The sequence below is a fragment of the Prionailurus bengalensis genome, chromosome C2, assembly GCF_016509475.1.
Source record: "Prionailurus bengalensis isolate Pbe53 chromosome C2, Fcat_Pben_1.1_paternal_pri, whole genome shotgun sequence".
Taxonomy (NCBI): domain Eukaryota; kingdom Metazoa; phylum Chordata; class Mammalia; order Carnivora; family Felidae; genus Prionailurus; species Prionailurus bengalensis.
This window is the reverse complement of record NC_057350.1, coordinates 122,347,018-122,363,721: the sequence shown is the minus strand read 5'-3', so window position 1 is coordinate 122,363,721 and position 16,704 is coordinate 122,347,018. Positions and strand designations below refer to the sequence as shown.

At 39.1% G+C, this 16,704-nt stretch overlaps 1 protein-coding gene across 3 annotated transcripts in view; it reads right to left on the bottom strand.

Moving 5' to 3' along the window:
- Nucleotides 1-11,589, bottom strand: part of TFDP2 (transcription factor Dp-2) — a 172,860-nt gene extending 161,271 nt beyond the window's left edge. Inside the window, exon 1 of one of the 3 annotated variants that reach the window (XM_043595236.1) lies at nucleotides 11,269-11,589. The gene's annotated coding sequence lies outside the window, so the exon portion shown is untranslated. The remainder of the gene's footprint in view (nucleotides 1-11,268) is intronic. The other 2 variants (XM_043595238.1, XM_043595237.1) reach the window with 2 other exon arrangements.
- Nucleotides 11,590-16,704: the final 5,115 nt, after the last annotated feature.

The following is a 16,704-nucleotide window of genomic DNA, read 5'->3' as shown; positions in this document are numbered from 1 at the left end:
TTCTGAATCTAGGGTGCTGGTTACGCAGCTGTTGCTTAGTGAAAAATGGCGGAATTTTAAAAATCAACCACCTTTCAATTAAAAGAATAGTTTTTTAAAAACATGATTTTAACTCTAGAGAATGGGACTAAAAATATGAAGAAAGCCTTTCTTTTAGAAAACTTTAAAATTGGTAACAGTTAAATATTAATGTAAGAAGTCAAAAAGTAAACCTGAGACCCTAAGCCCAGAAGAATCCAGAAAGCACAGTTGGCTGACTTCATTTCCTCACCCTTAGCCACCAGATCTCCTAGAACACACTCTTAAAACTAACAGTGGAGCGGGGGGAGGGGCGCCTCGGTGGCTCCGTTGGTTAAGGGTCCAACTCTTGGTTTTGGATCAGGTCATGATCTCACAATTTGTGAGTTTGAGCCCCACACTGGGCTCTGCACTGACAGTCTGGAGCCTGCTTGGGATTCTCTCTCTCTGTCCCTCTCATGCACTTGCTCGCTCTCTCTTTCTCTCTCTCTCAATAAATAAACTTAAAAAAAAACACTAACAGTAAATAAAATAGGCAGTGTCTTAATGAGGACTATCAGACACATAATATTCACACACAGTAAGCACCAGAAAATGTAAACTATAGAAACTTCCAATACTGGACATACAAATATTACAACCACAGACTGGTTAATTAAAATAGATGTAACTATTTAACTGCATAAAATTCATCGAAACAACTTTAGCACAACATGAAAAACTGCTTCATATTCTGCCTATTGTTCTAGCAACCCTAGTAAATAATTACATGGTAGGCTGAAAATTATTCTACAATCCCTTGAGGTAATTAAGATGATAAAAAATAATGAGGAAAAGTTTTACATAAAAGTAAGTTAAATTAATGTAATAGCTGTCTATTTTCACTCAAAGCCAATCTGAATCAAACTGTTTCTTTTCCAGGGTGAAACTCTGGAGTGAATTTTACAGAAACAGGAATAAGTATTAATAAGTCAGAGACTTTTCATACTAAGACAGTAGATAAGACAGCCAATCTGAGCTCCATTCAGCAGTTTGTCAGAAGGCTTCGATATATGCCTAAAGTCAAAAAGAAAAAAATCTTTTTGTGCTATATTTTCTACTTTGATGAAAGGATACATACTATCATTCTTATTTTCGAATACATTTATTTTCTTGTTGCATATTCAATTTACCAGACACAAAATGAATTAGCCACCATATCTGTGATTATGAACTACATGGTGCTCCTGTCCTGTGACTAACAATGAACACGGTCACTATTATTTGCTATTATATTTTTATTCTTCTTACTTTCTGAAAACACTTTTAGCCTTTTTCTCTTCTTTCATCACAAGTTCAAGATTTTGCATCGTTTCATTATACCCATTTTATCTTTTAGACTACATAATTTAATTTTTGAATAATTCAAAAGGACAGGTGATACAATATAGAACTCACAATAAAAGAAAAATTTTTATATTAAAAGAAGTTAGGTTCATGTCTTATCTAAGTGTGTAAATTTTTTTTCATTTTTTAAATGTTTATTTATTTTTTTGAGAGAGAGACAGAGTGTGAGGGGAGGGGCAGAGAGAGAGGGAGACACAGAACCTGAAGCAGGCTCCAGGCTCCAAGATGTCAGCACAGAGCCTGACGTGGGGCTCAAACCCACAAACTGTAAAATCATAACCTGAACTGAAGTCGAAGGCTTAACCAACTAAGCCACCCAGGCGTCCCAGAAGTATGTACTTATTTTTATTCACAGCAAACAAGACAGTATAATAGATTCCCATAGCTCATAATCATGATTTAACCAATTAACTGAAATACGGCTGAATTTAAAATATCTGTCATAAACATTACACGTAAAGAGAAACAAAACGTCTCTTTCTTAAAATATAGTAAAAGACCCCGAATAGCCAAAGCAATCTTGAAAAAGAAAACCAAAGCAGGAGGCATCACAATCCAAGTCTTCAAGCTATACTACAAAGCTGTAATCATCAAGACAGTTGGGTACTGACACAAGAACAGACACTCAGATCAACGGAACAGAATAGAGAACCCAGAAATGGCCCCACAAACGTATGGCCAACTAATCTTTGACAGAGCAGGAAAGAATATCCAATGGAATAAAGACAGTCTCTTCAGCAAGTGGTGCTGGGAAAACTGGACAGCGACATGGAGAAGAATGAACCTGGACCACTTTCTTACAAAAATAAACTCAAAGTGGATGAAAGACCTCAATGTAAGACAGGAAGTCATTAAAATCCTCAAGGAGAAAGCAGGCAAAAACCTCTTTGATCTTGGCCACAGCAACTTCTTACTCAGCACGTCTCTGGACGCAAGGGAAACAAAAGCAAAAATGAACTACTGGGACCTCATCAAAATAAAAAGCTTCTGCACAGTGAAGGAAACAATCAGCAAAACTAAAAGGCAACCAACAGAATGGGAGAAGATATTCGCAAACAACATGTCAGATAAAGGGTTAGTATCCAAAATCTATAAAGAACTTATCAAACTCAACACCCAAAAAACAAACGATCCAGTGAAGAAATGGACAAAAGACAGGAATAGACACTTCTCCAAAGAAGACATCCAAATGGCCAACCGACACATGAAAAAAATGCTCCACATCACTCATCATCAGGGAAATACAAATCAAAACTACAGTGGGATACCACCTTACAGGTATCAGAATGGCTAACATTAACAACTCAGGCAACAACAGATGTTGGCGAGGATGCAGAGAAAGAGGATCTCTTTTGCATTGTTGGTGGGAATGCAAGGTGGTGCAGCCACTCTGGAAAACAGTAGGGAGGTTCCTCAAAAAACTAAAACTAGAACTACCCTACAACCCAGCAATTGCACTACTAGGCATTTATCCACGGGATACAGGTGTGCTGTTTCGAAGGGACACATGCACCCCCATGTTTATAGCAGCACTATCGACAATAGCCAAAGTATGGAAAGAGCCCAAATGTCCATCGATGGATGAATGGAGAAAGAAGATGTGGTATATATATATATACCATGGAGTATTACTAGGCAATCAAAAAGAATGAAGTCTTGCCATTTGCAACTACGTGGATGGAACTGGAAGGTATTATGCTAAGTGAAATTAGTCAGTCAGAGAAAGACAAAAATCATACAACTTCACTCATATGAGGATTTTAAGATACAAAACAGATGACCATAAGGGAAGGGAAACAAAAATAACATAAAAACAGGGAGGGGGACAAAACAGAAGAGACTCATAAATATGGAGGACAAACTGAGGGTTACCAGAGGGGTTGTGGGAGGGGGGATGGGCTAAATGGGTAAGGGGCACTAAGGAATCTACTCCTGAAATCATTGTTGCACTATATGCTAACTAATTTGGATGTAAATTTTAAAAAATAAAAAATAAAACTACAAAAAAATAAAATAAAACATAGTAAAAGAAAAAAATATATAGTAAAAGAGTGACACAGTGAAAGGATAATCAAAAACAATAGCTAATTTTGAAGTCACTCACTTATATGTGGATGAATTCATAACACTCTAGAAAAAACAGAAACTATACTGGAAAGGCCCAACTAAGAAGCTATAAAGATTCTGGGCTCGGGGCGCCTGGGTGGCTCAGTCGGTTGAGCCGCCGGCTTCAGCTCAGGTCATGATCTCACAGCTTGTGAGTTTGAACCCCACATCGGGCTCTGTGCTGACAGTTCAGGGCCTGGAGCCTGCTTTAGATTCTGTGTCTCCCTCTCTCTCTCTGCCCCTCCCCCACTCATGTTCTGTCTCTCTCTGTCTCAAAAATAAATAAAAACATATAAAAAAATTAAAAAGAAAAAAAAGATTCTGGGCTCTTGAATGTTACAGGAGTAAAACAGTATGTTAGCAAGGCAATACAGTGAAGCGGCTAGCATTACAATCCTACAGATTCATGTTTCAGCCCCAGCTCTGCCATTACTGCTTTTCTGATCCCAGTAAAGCAACCTGTGTCCTTATCTGTAAAATGAAAGACAATAAAATCTATCTCATACACTTTGGGGGAAGTTTAAATGAGATCCTTATCACATAGTAGGTATTGGGTAAAGTAAGCCATTAGGAATTCATAATGAACACAAAGTACCCAGATTATGGATCTTTATCTTCTTACTTAATCCTAAAAAAATATATCATGGTCTTATATATTTTTCAGATTATGAGGAATGGCCTTGTAAACAAGATTTAATTTTTCTCAATGAGCTGCTTATATTAACAGAATCTCTTATTTTCTTTACTTACTATGATCTCTCTCACATCTCTCTTGGAATCTCCTTGTTATAAGGAAGAAGTGTTTTGCATGTAGAGATCCCTTTCTAAAAATTCATTTCCTTAACATTATTTCACATGATTTTTGCTTAGCATTTCAGTTTCTTGAAATTTATTCTTATTTTTTGCCACTTGTGTCAAGAGAAGAAACTCAATGGTTTTGAACTCTTTCCCTAGAGCATAACTTCAACTAACCTACATAACTAGTAACTCAAAAGAGATCTTTCTCAGAGTTGTAGTATCTGATATTCCAGATTACCTCGAGAATAGCAATAACAGTAAAAAATACAATAACAATAAAAGAAAATAATTTGATTTGGGAAGAGAGAATAGTAGCTATGTTTACAACAACCATGATACAGTATGTCTGGGACAATATGAACTTAAAAGCAAAATTTCAGGCAGAATGTTAGTATCAGTAAAAATTTTATTGCTTTTCATACTTAATGATGGAACTTTTCACACAGAGTTTCAGTTTATGTTTCTTGGAATGCCTGCACAAATTACCTGTTTTTCTATTATTCTGTTACCTACAAACACTGATTTATTCAACTTAAAAATACATAATCAATCATTAGGCTTACAAAATTTTTCTACTTGTATAGATTTTATAGCTAAAAATGTATCAATTAGTGCAGAATTACCAACCTGACAGGTTTTTCAAACACTTATTAACCTAGAAATCACTTTATTGACCATCATTTGTTACTTGTATATGTTATTACAGCAACTGCTTATCATCACCTTTCTTTCCTTTGAAGAGCATTTAATAAATCCTTCTTTTTTATACTTAGTTTTATATTACCACCACAATTTCAAGGATGCTGTGAAGAAAAACTTAATAAATTGATTTTTTAAGTGTCCACTCTGAAGTGGACTATAAGAGAAGTTAGTGCTACCAGTTTTTTGGTTGTCTTTTTTTTTTTTTTTTTTTTGAGGGGGGTCTGTCATTGTGTACTTCAGAGGATGGAGCCTCTGAGAAGTAGGAATAGGTTTATACAACCACTTTTCTGCTTTTATTTATTTATTTTTATTTTCTTACCTTTTTATTGAAGTATAGTTGACACACAAGGTTACATTAGTTTCAGGTAGATAACATAGTGACTCAACATCTCTGTATGTTATGCTGTTCTCACCACAAGTAAAACTACCATCTGTCACCATAATTATAGTTCCACTGACCATATTGCCTATGCTTACTCATATACCTGTACCTCCCACTCACCTTCACCCCCTTTTGCCCATCCCCCATTTCCCTTCTCCTTCTAGTTTTGATTAAATATTTTATTTTGGCAGTTCTGAAATACATACTATTTTCCCACATTTATAGGTTTGCCATTTTACAATCTGATTTAACTCAACTAGAATTGAATTGGCCACTTTAACAAACTCATCCTTAAGTAACAACATACTTGGTTCTTTTTAAAGTGAAATGGAGTCTGTTAAAAACTTATTATGCTTATTATGCTTATGAGTATTAAAAAAAAAAGATTTCTGGTTCTTCAAATACTTTCCTCTATTCTATCTTTCCCTGCATTTAGAATTCTTGAAGGGCTGAGTTTGTATCATGTTCCTTTGTCAACTCAGTGCCTACAGTGTCCATAACATAGTAATCACTCCATTATCTGTCTACTAAGTGACTCACACAAAGACCAGCCGGTGGAGAGCCACCATCTCTCCATGCCTATCTGCCTGATGGTTCATATCATCCCTAAGAATAAGAAAAGTTAAAAAGGTGGAGGGGGGTTGAATTTAAAAGGACAATAAACAGAACAAGCTAAGGAAGTTGGGAATGACTCAAAGTCAGAAACTGAATTATTCCAATGAAGAAGAAAAGACTTTAAAGAGATCCATGCATTTAATTTTTTTCAAATGTTTATTTATTTTGAGAAAGAAATAAAGAGAGAGAGAGAGAGACAGCACCAGTGGGGGAGGGGAAGAGAGAGGGAGACACACAATCCCAAGCAGGCTCCAGGCTCTGAGCTGTCAGCACAGAGCCCAACGTAGGGCACGAACCCAAGAACTGCAAGATCATGACCTGAGCTGAAGTCTGACGCTTAACTGACTGAGCCACCCAGGCACCCCTGACATCCATGCATTTTGTTTTATTATTTTTTTTAATGTTTGTTTACTTTTGAGAAAGAGACTGAGCACAAGTCAGGGAGGGGCAGAGAGGGAGGGAGACAGAATGGGAAGCAGGCTCCAGGCCCTGAGCTGTCAGCACAGGGCCCGACGTGGGGCTCAAACTCACGAACCACTAAGATCATGATCTGAGCCGAAGTTGGGTGCTTAACTGACTGAGCCACCCAGGCACCCTGAGATCCATGCATTTTTAAAAATAAGGATGCCAAGGGCTATAATGCTTAAGCATTAGAAACAAAAAAAAAGATTAGAATAAAGAAGGTCAATAGGAAGCTACTGCTGCTGTCCAGAGAAGAAGGCCCAGGCTCTGATAACAACAGTAGTAACGGAGAGAAATGGATGTGGATTATTCCTTTGCTTTAGCCATCTCTATTAAGAAACATTCTCTCAGATTGGATGGGGTGAAACAAACACTGGTATTCTGTGTAAAAGGGGCATTTAATAAATTTAATCAATGAGTTAATGAAAACCAAAGCTCAATATGAATGAGAAGATTAGAGAGAGTTCCTAACTTTCAATAAGGTATATCGCTCCAGATGAAATTTCCACACAGCTGCTGGCAACTGTTCAGAAACTATGGAAAGCAGGAGAGGTTACCATAAGACTAAAGACAGGATATGTAGTACTGCTCTTCAAAAAAGGAGAAAGGTGACCCTGCCAACTATCGATCATTGAAGTTAAATGTAACTCTAGACAAGATTCTAGAATCATTACCAAGAGAAGTTTGAACACAGAAAAAGATAGTAGCCAACATACACTACTGGAAACCAGTATAGTGGTTACGGACAAATAATGACAGATTAGTGCTCTTTTCCTGACAGTTACTGAACTGATAGGATTTTTTTTTTAATAAAGTATATAAAATTATTTGGGTTTTAGGAAGGCAATTATTAAAGTTTCTTATATATTCCTTGTGAAAACTTGGAAATATCTGAGGTGAATAATGTTAAATTAGCTGGATTTCTAACTGTCTGAACAACTTGAACCAAAGAATTAATTAGTTTTTTTATCACCCTTAAGAGAGGTCACTAGCAGAGCAAGAGCTCTGTTCTTGGCCCTGCCTACTCAACATTTTAATAAGATCTGCAGGAAGGCAATGTCAGCATTATCACACTTACAGTTAACCAAATCTATTGATAAATAAATAAGCCCACACATATCATATGACCAAATCAGTTTTTAAAAAAAAATTTAACTTTATTTATTTATTTTTGAGAGAGAGAGAAAGAGAGAGAGACAGCATGCAAGAGAGTGCACGTGCACGCACAAGCAAGGGAAGAGCAGAAAGAGAGAATCCCAAGCAGCCTCCATACTGTCTGCACAGAGCCCAATGCAAGGTTTGATCTCAGAAACAGTGAGATCAAGAGTCAGACACTTAACAGATTGAGCCGCCCAGGTGCCCCCAAATCAGTTATTTTTTAAGTCAACAGAATATAACCAGTCTGACAAGATAAAGTTTAATATGGATAAATATAAAGCCCTACCAAAAAAACACTCTATTAAAGAACTGGAAGAACATAAACAAAACAACTCAAGAATTTTAGTTGACTACAAAATCAGTAATAATGGGTAATGTATACAGCATTTAAATGTCAGGGACAGTTCTAAATATTTTATATATCTTTCATTCATTCCTTGTAACAATCCTATGAGATAGGCACTATTATAAATCCCATTTTACAGATGAGAAAACTGTGGCCTAAAAAAATGTTTACATAATTTACTCAAGGTCAACCAGCTGATAAACTGTAGAGCTAGGATTTAAACCCAGGCAGGCTAGCTCCAGAGTCTGTCTTCGCCAGGACATTATTTTGAATTAACAGTGCAATATGGTTGTCAAAGAAACAAATCTACTCTTAATCTTAAAGTATATGATTTAAAATCAGAGAGGGAACTTACGGTCTTCTCTACAGGTTAATATCTAGGAGTATCACACTTTTAACAAGAATACGGACGAACTCAAACAAATCCACAAATAAGGCATCAGTATTGTGAGAAGACTCAAATCAAACCAACAAAATGATTAGAAGAGGTTAAAGACAGAATATTTTGTCTAGAGAAGAAAAGAATTAATGGGACTATAATAAGTATCTTCAAATATTTGAAAACCCACTAATGGAAGAGAGAACTAGAACCAGTGAGAATGTAATTTCTGATTCAGCAAAGGAAATCATATAAAAACTGGAGTTGTCCAAATACTTTTGCCTCAGAAACTAGATAACTATGAATCTTCTCTCCAGAAAAATACACAAGTACATATAATTTTGCATAAAATTACAAGAGTTCACAAATCTACTTTTAAATCCCCACCCCTAGAGTAATATATCCCAGATCAAAATGGAAAGGATTCAAGAAAAGGCAAGTATATTTAATAATCTTTAAAATTCATTACAACTTACAACTCTATTATCTAAAAAACTCTCAACTCTATGCTTTCTAGTTTCTTCTGAGATCCATCATAATGCACATTGCAATAAGAGTTTAAACTATGATGACAAGGTCAGAAAAAAAGTGAAATCAAATTTGCCAAGTGACAATATAAACTTGACTGTGAGTAAATTCATACACATATGGCTTATAATTTAACCTTTTAAAAAATACCTAAGTTTAAAGATTAAAAAAAATATATGCTAATGTACTACTCTCTATATAATATTTAAGGCCCAAATTAGCAATTTCCCCCTCTGCTTTTAAATTTTCATTTTAAACTCTCCCTTTCTATCCTTTGTTCTGGGTTAACTGTTAAGATTCACAGACAAAGAAACAATAAACTAGAAGTCAGAATATTTAGGTTCTAATTTACTACCTTTGCCATGAATTTGATTTTTGCTTAGTTTGTTTCCTCACTGTGTTCCAAAAACTTTCAAATATCTAAAAAGGGCTTTAAATATACTGTTTTGCAATGTAAATATAAATAAGTCATCCATTTTTTACAAAACATAAATTATCAACAGCCAGAAAACAAAGCCAGTCTTCCTATCATGTTTAAGGGAAAAAAAAAAAAAAGAAAATGTGCATTCACATTTCAATTCCTAATTATAAAAAACAATCTTTGAATCCTTTAGGGTATCTTTTAGTGTATAATTTTCATCCACAAATGCTTCTCACATTAAGGATAAACATCTGTACATCCAATTTCAAGCTGTATTGAGAGCACATAACTCAGTTAAGATTTTTGGCTGCCAGGGAAAAACTTGAAGGTGCCAGTTGGACTACATATTTAAAAGAGTTGGGAGAAAGTTACATGATCACAGAATGGTAATATGAAGCATTACACACTTGAAAATTCTGTTTTCCCTCTTAAACAACTAGAAATAACAAGAACCCAAAAGTAAGTTTAATAAGTGTTTGGCCTTTATTAAATACAGGTGCCACACTGCTGCAACTCTACCGCCAAAACAGTGCTACAGACACCATGTCTGCCAGTAGACTAGACTCTAGTTCCAGGCACAAGATGTTCCAAGAAATAACAAAAGCATCCAGAGCCAGTACATAGGGTGGGTCTAGGCATTTGATGTTTTTCTCCTGGTGCTACTTGAGAATGGACACTACTATTAAAGATTTATTACAGTAACAGGACAGTGATAAAGCTTTAGCTAAATTATAGGCTAACCAAGGAAATGGAAAAGCAACATGGGATGTCAGATCAACTAAGTTCCTTTTACATTTAACTTTGAACACAGACTGGGTCATGATTACACTGTACAGAGGACAGATGAATAACTGTAACTATATTTATTAGGTGAAGATAATTTCAGACCATTAAGAGAAAAGGAGAGTGGCCCAGAAAAAATTAGGCTATAGAAGTCAAATGAAAAGACACAAAACTAAGATTTAGGGGAGAAAGGGGAAGGAAGAGAATGAGCTAACTAACTTACTAAAAAGAGAGCAAATAAGTGGGACAGGGAGCCTTAGCCCTAGGAGACTGAATGAGGAAGAGAAACGTATCAAAGGCTCAAAGGGAGCTTCAGCAGTAAATATGGAAAGGGATGAGCCTGTTAACTGTTTCAACAGAAAAAGAGAAACAACGCGGGGCACTTTTCTGAACGGGCATTCATGGAGGGCCATTATAAAAATGCCTAACTCATGCAGGGCACTTAATATGTGGTGCGCCGTTCTAAATGCATTCCACAGATTAGTCCATTTACTCCTCAGAACACCCGTAATAGGCAGTGACTACTATTTTACAGATGAAGAAGCTGAGACCACACAATGCAAGATAACACAAGCTGGTACCAGTGACTGAGCGCTCATCCACTTAGCTGAACCGTCTCTCTGAGAGATCCTACAAAACCTTTATACTTTTCTGTGGAGAGGATTTGGCTCTCTGGAATTTCTCAAAGGAGTCTGGGCCCCAAAAGCGATCCTCTACTTTAAAGAAAAGTTCCCTTCTGCGGGATAGGAGGTTCTTTCAAGTTCAAAGCTTTAGAACTCTGAAATACACCTGGTAGAAACAGATGGAGGCGTGTGACTCATGAAAGGCTGAAAAGTCAGAAAACCAGACTTAGAAGCCATCGTTCTGCCCTGAAGACCTGCAGAGACCGAGAAAGTAGAAAGCAGCCCTTCCTCTCTTCCACGAGGCATGACACGGGGACGTTGCCTCCTCCCAATCTGCTGTGTGTGTATGGGGCGGGGGAGGGGGGCTCGCGGGTTTCCGACTCCCCCCAGACACTCAGGGGTTACTCGGCCAGGCCTGGGAGAACGCGTGGGAATAAACAGATGGAACTCGCGGCAACGAGGGGGCCCCGAGGCGAAGGGAGGGAAACCTGCCCAGGAACACGCCGGGCCGGGTCCAGAGGCCCTCGGCACGCGGCCCCGCGCCCTCGCCCTGGACCTTACCGCCGCTCGGCTGCAGAGGACGAGGCGGCCTCTCAGGGTTGTTCTTCCGAGCCTGGGGCGCGGCTTCGGCGCCGCCGCTCCTGTGCCGCCCGCGTTAGGCGGCGGCTGGGTCCCGGCGGATACACACTCGGGGCAGGGGTGGGCGATCCGCGGCCTGCCCAGGGGAGGCCCTGGAGTTCGAGGCCGTGGGACGCCGACCGTGCTTGCGCCTGCGAGCCTGCCCAAAAAGGAAGGGTCAGAGCGCGGCCGCGTGCCGAGCAGCAGTGGTTGCTGCAGCCTAGATCACAGGCTGCTTCGTCCGCCCTCACCCAACCCTGCCACTGCCCCGCTTCCCCCGCGCAAGCTTTGGCGGCGGAGCAGCACGGTGGGTGCCGATTGGCTCCCGGATGTGTGACGTAAGGCGCCGGTCCCTACGGATTGGCCAGGTCGGCGGTGCGTGCAAGGAGTAAACAAACCCCGCCCCCAGGCTTCCCAAAGAGGGGAGGGGGCCGCTAGGTGAAGGGGAGGGACCTCAAGCAACCCAGTCCCAGCCTTGGGTGCTCACAGGAGCTTCCCAGTGGGCGCCCCGCGCTGACACCAACACTCAGTTCCCCGGCCGCCTGCGGGGCGGGCTGCAGGCCTGAGGCCTAAAATTTATAGACACGCCCTTTTCCCCTTCCTTTACCTCGGGCTTGGGTCGGAATCTTGACTTTTCCATCCAACCCCATCCCCCAGGATCGAAGCAGGAAAACCCCATGTGTCTTGGAAAAGGGGGAACTAAGGTGGTAACATCTGGGTCCCCAGGCCTTTGCTGGCTCACCCCTGGGGAGCAGCGAGGAGGGGGTTGGGGAGGAATAACTCTGAGGCACGTGTGGGGCACCCTGAAATTAATTATTCAGACAATGGGTTAGGGACCACTGGGGACGTGAGTTCTTCAATATCCGGGCAAGCAAGATCCACACCAGGCCAGGTCACCATGTCACTTAGAAGCTAAAGAGAAAATTGCGGCCCACACTCCCAAATACCCATACATTTTGTTAAAAAATGAGAACACTCTGCCTATTAATTCAGCGCCTGTGTGAAAAATCACCTATGAGCTTACATTCTAGTGAGTTGGGAAAGAAAATATGCAAAAGAAATAAGCAGAATGTAAACTATTACATGCTGATAGGTGCTATGGGGCGGGGGGAATAAGCAGAGAATGTGTTTGAGGGATGACTTTTTATTAAATAGGGTGCTCAGGGAAGGGCAGAAAAGATGCCATTTAAGGAAATACCTAAAGGAGGTGAGGGAGGTGAGAGAGTACCTTTGGACTTTTCTCTGGGGTGGGGTGGAGACAATTTCTGCATAATTGTACATAGATAAACTCCTAGGAGTTCAAGAATGCCAAATGCAGTACTCCTCCTCAGACTGATTCTAAAATGCAAAAGCCCCAGTGGAGTGATTACTGAGCATTTTCCAGTAAAAAATCAATAGGATTAGTCTAGTTTTGACAGAAATGTATTAAAGTTTCAAGTTAACGAATACTTTTCAAACACTCTATGCATGATACAAAAATGAGCAAGACAGGAAAAAAAAAAAAAACAACCCTCCACCCTCAAGGAACTCAAGTCTATCAGGGGAAATGGATTGTAAACCACTTCACTACAATGTGTAAACCACGATAGACACATGTACTAATGCGAATAAGATGGGTGGATGTTATTAAGGAGCTGTAACTTTCGCAGGATTTATCTATTGCGAAAATTCAGTGCTTAATTTTGGAGGAGGGCTATGGCTATTAGGGATTCTCTAATCTCTTTATAAGTTTCTAAAATGAGAGTCTGAAAACAATATTAAGTTGAACCGTATGAATCTAATATTTGGCAATTTTCATATGGTTCAACTTACTCTTATAAAGTTAATATAAGGATTTTGCTCTGTAATATATATATGTAGTAAGTGTTCAATAAATGATGGCAATTATGATCAATAGATAATACTGTTTTTGAAAAAAAACTATTTAAAAGTCAATGTTTCTTCCAGCACTATGAAATAAAATGGGCAGTGAAAGTTTCAAATTTTCCATATACTGGTTTGATCTAGCTGTGAATTTCCATGACCTAATCAGGGTATGCTGTAAAAGACACTAAATGCTAGTTTCACAGCAGGCCAAGAAATTCAGAATAAGGAACAGCTTGGTTTTGAAGCCAAAAACTGAAAATTCTCCAGAACAGAATAAATTGTCAAGTTGCCTCTGGGAGGAAAATTCATGTAAATCAATTTTTCGTTCCCACTCACAGTTCCAATTTAGCAATTTGCACAACAGTCAGCTCTCTTCCTTCTCTTTTCCCCATTAAGGGATCTTATTTCCTTTGAAAAGGAAAATAAAGCTTCCACTATCTCCCATGCCAGAGAGTAGATGTCTGAAATATGACAGAACACATATTGATTCTGCAAACACTTATTAAGCACTTATTGTATGCCAAGAACAGTGCAAGGCTTTGGAAATACATATATAAGTGCCCAAAGAGCTCCATTCACGGGTATTCCTTGTGCTTGGAATAATCCCCCAGTTCACCCACATCTCAGCTACATATATGCCTTCTCATCTAAGCTGAGATTACTTTCCTCTGACTTCCCATCTCCAGCTCTAAAATTTTTTGCTTTCTAACATTCACCAAACTCGGAATTACTCATTTAGTATCTGTATTTTGGAAGCTCCTTGATATTCTGATTCATGTCATCCTATTCACTACCCTTTCCTCAGTGCTCAAGGGAAGCTCAGTAAGTTTTTATTGAATGGATGAGAGTGCCACAGCCCAGCACAGTTGGAAAGAGGAAAGAAGCAGAAATAAATAAAGTCTCTCCTTACAAATATTTGGGCCAACAAAGAAAGGATCATGGAAGAGACAGATCTGTTACAGTTAAACCTGAGGAGCTTCTATGAGCTGCCCCCTCTCCTGGTGCTGGAGGCTTGCTTGCTTTCTCTTTCTTTCTTTTTTCTTTTTCTCTTTCTTTCTTTCTCTCTCTCTCTCTCTTTATTTGAGAGAGAGAGCGCGCGCGACCAGGGGAGGGCCAGAGAGAGAGGGAGATACAAGAATCACTTAGAGATCTTATTAAAATTCAGACTCTGAGTCAGTAGATCTGATGTGGGGTATAGAGTCAGCCTTTCCAACCAGCTTCCACCTGGTGCTGGTGCTGCTACACCAAACATCACACTTTGAGTAACAGGTCCTTTGATGACACCTTTTTATTATACAAAAAGATCTGTGGTTGTCTGGACCGTTGCAGATATGACTTTTTTTAAACAGCATCTTGTTTTCACACCTAATCCATCCAGTGACTGACAAAAGAAATAACACTTAAAAATGTATTAAATCAAGACCTTGTCTTCCAGAAACTGTCCTATTATGTACAGTTTAATCACGTTAATAGGGCACAGGAGAATCTAAGCCTTGGAATTTTCTCAGCCAGGGACACAACCTTCTTTTCAGTTCATTTCTGGAATGACTTAGTTGGTTAGGCCAGTGGAAGGATTTCACAGTCACTCTTTATTTATTTATTTATTTTTAACGTTTATTTATTTTTGAGACAGAGAGAGACAGAGCATAAATGGGGGAGGGTCAGAGAGAGGGAGACACAGAATCCGAAATAGGCTCCAGGCTCTGATCTGTCAGCAAAGAGCCTGATGCGGGGCTCGAACTCATGGACGGCAAGATCATGACCTTAGCTGAAGTCGGACGCCCAACTGACTGAGCCACCCAGGCTCCCCCACAGCCACTCTTAATAAAAGTAACCACTTCTTAGTATCAAACCTAAAATCTTTTTATGATAAAATATTTTATCCTAAAAATATAAAGTATAAGGAATAATGATAAACCCTATGTACCAGCTTAAGAAATGGACTAGTAACACCACTGGGGCTCTGTGTGTGCCTCCCCAGTGTGACCCTCCACCTTTCTCTCCCCAAAATAACCCTATTCTGAATTGCAATCTTCTTGGTTTTCTTGAAAATTTTAACGCATATATATGTAACTCCAAGCAATATATTGCTTAGTTTTGCATGTTTTTGAACTATGTATATTTGGGGTCAAACTTTATTACTCATCTGCAAATTATTGTTATTATTTGCTCATTTCCTTTGAGTCATCTGTCTTGACATAGTTCATTCATTTTCACTGATGGAAAAAACAACAAAATTTACATAATCCATTCTCTGATAGGTATTTGGGTTTTTTCTCTATTCTGCTGTTATGAATATACTTGTACAACTCCTTTGGAGATGTGAAAGTTTCCATAGGATTTTAGTTATGTACAGGGGTGAGAGTCAAAATATTTAACAACTGGTAATACATAAATCTTTACTTGTTCTCCTTCCCCACTCCCACTCTGAGACAAATTCTTCTGTGCAGGTGGTTTATTTTGGAAAATGATTCCAAGGAACAGGAATAGGGGCTGGGAAGCTTGAAACATGAGGGAGGAAAAGCCAATCCAAGGCTGTTTCTGAGATGATCACCTGCTGGAGGCCACTGAGGCTTGATAGTGAAGATTCTGCAAGGGCCTGTGAAGAATACACCTCAGAATTGTCCACTTAAGGGGTGTGTATTTGTATACTGGCTCCCATCCCCATTGTTTAAAAGATGGACCATAGGGTGCCAGCTCTCTAGCACCTCCTGGTTTGACCATAGGTGAAAATGACAGAGTGAATTCAAATCAGTTCCAAGTTGTGAGGCAGAGAAAGCCCAGCCCAGAAATTATGGTGATGCAAGGTGCTGTCAGGTTATACCTGGACAGCTGATTGCTGCAACAACTGGAATAAAAAGGTGGGCCAAGAGGATGTCAAGTGGACCAAAAGAAGACCAGTACTGATACAAATAATTGAATAATAAATGGAGGATAAGAGACAGCTCTTCCTTATGGTAGAATTCTAACAAATAAATGTAGAGAAATAATGCAAGTAGAAAATCACGATTATTAGGCAAATAGTACAGGAATGATTGTTGCCACCAAGAAACGACCACAAAGGCTTAAACTAGTGAGTGAAACTAGTTCCCTGTAATGGGAAACAGGATGTTTACATGGTCTAAAACGATCCCACAAGACACTTATTAGCCACAAAGGGGTGAATAGTAACCTTACAATGGCAGATCAAGGTTAATGTCATCAATAAGACTACATGCTAATGGCACTGAGAAGGCCACATCGCTTTTGCAGCATTCTAACAAAAACGCAGAGCCTTAACCTAATCCTAAGAAAATATCAGGCCAACCAGAATTGAAGGGTATTCTGGAAAGTAACTGCCAGTACTCTTTAAAAATGTCAAGAAAAAAGAGACTGAGGAACTGTCAGATTGGAGGAGACTAAGGAGACATGAAAATAAGTGCAATGTGGGATCCGTGATTAAATCCTGGGCCAGAAAAAGGGCAGTAAATTGGAAAATTGACAAGATCCAACTAAGATCTGTAGATTAGTTAA